The sequence below is a fragment of the Etheostoma cragini genome, chromosome 12 (genome assembly GCF_013103735.1).
Source record: "Etheostoma cragini isolate CJK2018 chromosome 12, CSU_Ecrag_1.0, whole genome shotgun sequence".
NCBI lineage: Eukaryota > Metazoa > Chordata > Actinopteri > Perciformes > Percidae > Etheostoma > Etheostoma cragini.
The window spans coordinates 7149569-7152763 of record NC_048418.1 but is presented as its reverse complement, the minus strand read 5'-3'; the positions used below and the strand labels follow the sequence as shown (position 1 = coordinate 7152763).

Here is a 3195-nt window from a genome sequence, read left to right as displayed (position 1 = left end):
CAGCTATTGGGGTAGTGTAAAGAAACTACTAGTCTGTATCTATGACGTTCCACTCCCGGGATTGCTCCGTTGCCACCAGAGATTCCGCTAGATGTCACTGTTTTCAGCCGGATATTTACTTTACACTTTCTTTGGTGTTGTAATTTGAAACTCTGGTTCATATATGAAGACTACGGTTAACTGCTCCTCAGATCTCTCCAGGGTAAATTGTGACAGCTAGCTAGACGTTCTGTCAAATCTGAGTTTTTTGCTGAATGACTAAAACAACCTTAAACGTAAGGTTCCTTCCCGAGGCTATTTTGCAGAGGCATCGTTGCTCCGTCCAGTCCCTAGCACTGCCCAAGACACTGCCAATGCCGATAAACCAGAGCAAGTTTTTCTCCCATCCCAGAATGCTGTGTGGACTAGCCGAACCCTCCTCCGCAGGGCACGGGAGTAAGGTCTGGCAAAGTAACACTAAGAAACTACTGATGCAAACCAAACCATTCCTGTTGTTGCTGCAACACATTAAAAGCTTTCCACTGGCCAACTGGCAGGACGCTTCTATTTTAAAAAAGTAATGGGAAATACAATATGTCTGTCTCTAAGATATTCTGCTCTGTTTGGTCAGCGGAGGAATAGTACAAAGAGAAACGGTCACTGTGAGCTGGAAACAGCTGCAGGCGACAGGCACTTACTGGGGTTTGTGACCAGAATGATGCATACAAGAAAAGCACATCATATGTAGTTATATTGCAAGTTTGAGATCAATTCACAAACAAATGACATACTTATTCTTATCATGGAATCACATCTTTATTTTAGAAAACAAAAACACTATTGTGAGGTGCTCTATAGGATAAGACATCTCTTGTTATTTGCATGCCCTGTTTGCATACCCATAAAAGACGTCCTGTCATCCTTTATGGGTCCTTCATAACATTTATGGAGCTATAACAACATGTTTAGAGAGAGTTTATTTTTTAGATGCATTGATATTTCTAAAAGTAGCTCTATAATTCCAGAAGGCAGAGACACCGTTTATTAAAAAAAAAAAAAATCCACTGCTTAAGAGTGGTCCTCCTAAAAAGATTAGAGGATTAGGAAACCATCTCGAAGTTGCTGCGTCCTAGATTCAGCTTGATATCCTTTGATTACACAAAGACACTCAGACTATTGTGCTTTGGGCCAAGCCAAGATAATGGGGAGAAATTTGCACTGTGTCATTATTTTCATCTTACTCTGTAGCAATCATTTATTATAGGAGAGGCGGTGTTTCATTGATGACAAAACAGGCTTACTTTTCTATTCACGTCGGCTCTCTCATTAGGGGCTAATAACGCAAATGTGATACAGGCTTTTAGAGGTGTTTAGCAGGCTTGTGTCTGAAGACGTGGGTATTTGTTGGGCAGATGGACGCAGCTCCGGGGCAGCCCTCACCCCTGACCCCCCCACAGATGTCCCAAACCTAGGCAGAGCTCAGTCACGAAGCTGCGGAAAATCAAGTAACACACCGGAACCGGCTTGTCAATACGCAGGACAATTAGGCGCGTTCGAGCGCCAGCTCTGGCTGCGCAGCGGCGCTCGTTGCTGCGTGAAACACGCAGTGATTACAGCGGAGATGAAAGAAGGAAAGAGGCCATGCGGTGCCTTTCTGTGAAGGCCTGTTTGACCGATGGCTCTCTGCTGAATAGGACTCTGGTGGTCATACATAAATTAAGAGGTTAAGTGAGCCATCAGGAACAAATGTTTGCATTCATTAACTAAGGATAATAGTTCCTGGTTGTGGAGTCACAGCCTGGGTTTCGTGTTGGGTTGGATTCTTAAGCGTGGGCCGATTAAAAAATTACCTTGGCTATATGCCTAGTTTAACTTTAGCTATTATCAGTCTATATGTATACCTTCCACAAACTCTTATTATATTACAATATGAGATGATGCAAGATCAATTAAAGCCTATAGAGAAGAAAATGCAATAGGCCTTCTGCTGTTAATATCACAACAGAAGCCACCGAAGGAATATTGTAGACTGTTTGCATTTTCAGGGAAAACACACTGTTCCAAATGGACACCCAGGAATCACATATGCAAACATTTAAAACAATAAATGCGACTCCATAAAGCCATCAGACTGAAATGTTCACAAGACTCGTCACAGAACAAACCTTCCCACCCATTCACATGTGAGGAGGGATCCCTCAGGAATGTATGGGGCAGGTGTAAATTTAAACTGTTAATGTGGCGCATCAAATGCATCAAAGGCGCGTCGTGCGGAGCCATTCTACCATTATGGTCCAAACTAGACAAAAGCCATCAGAGAGTTTTCCTCGCTAAACGGTGCCGAATAGGTTCAAGCAGCGGGAGTTATATTGTAGCCGCAAACCCCCGCGGACTGCACCGAGCTAACCAGCCAAGTTTTACGAGTGTAGACTCTAACGAGACAGATGAAACGTCTTCAATTGGCCGAGACTGGCATGATGCTGTCAGTATGGAGATCCATACAGGGAAATTGATACAGAAAGATGATGGGGATGATAGTGATACATATCTCATGAGTTGCCTCTGACATGGTAATTCATAATTATGAGTTACAGTATCTCAAACATGGCATAGCAGCTATTTTATCATCATGTGAATGCCCAAATAACATAGATATTAGGTCTGACAAGTCAGACAGATGTTAAAATAAATCTAAAGAGCTTTAAATGTTTGCAGGATGAATGGAGCCCCTTGTCTGTGTCATGTTTAGTTACAGTCAGTCGTGGATGAAGTATTCAGATCTCTTACTTTAGTAAAAGTATTCCCAGTAAAAGTCCTATATTGAAAATTTTAAGTAAAAGTTTTTTGTATCAGGCTATTTGCAAAGTATTTCTGCAGATTAAACAAATGAGATACAATGTGTTAATAAGTGAGCTCTTCAGGTGCTGGTAGGGTGATTTTGTTATCTTTGCACAGATTGATGCTAGCGCTCCCCGCTGATTCCAGTCTTTATGCTAAGCTAAGCTAACCGAGAATGCATTGCGGCGACAGGTTCATTTAATCAACCACATATGAGAGTAGAAAGCAAATAAGCATATTTCCCTTAATATCAAACTATTCCTTTATCTATTTTATATACTGTTGGGTCATCATGTTCATTGTGTGTGTGTGTGTGTGTGTGCGTGTGTGTATGTGTGTGTGTGTGTGTGTGTGTGTGTGTGTGTGTGTGTGTGTGTG

At 42.0% G+C, this 3195-nt stretch overlaps 1 long non-coding RNA gene across 1 annotated transcript in view; it reads right to left on the bottom strand.

Annotated features, from left to right (window-relative positions):
- Positions 1 to 10: 10 nt before the first annotated feature.
- Positions 11 to 3195, bottom strand: part of LOC117954734 — an 8487-nt gene continuing 5302 nt past the window's right edge. Inside the window, exons 2-3 of the long non-coding RNA XR_004658887.1 lie at positions 349 to 467; positions 11 to 25 (exon numbers count right to left, since the gene is read on the bottom strand). This is a non-coding gene — a long non-coding RNA (uncharacterized LOC117954734). The remainder of the gene's footprint in view (positions 26 to 348; positions 468 to 3195) is intronic.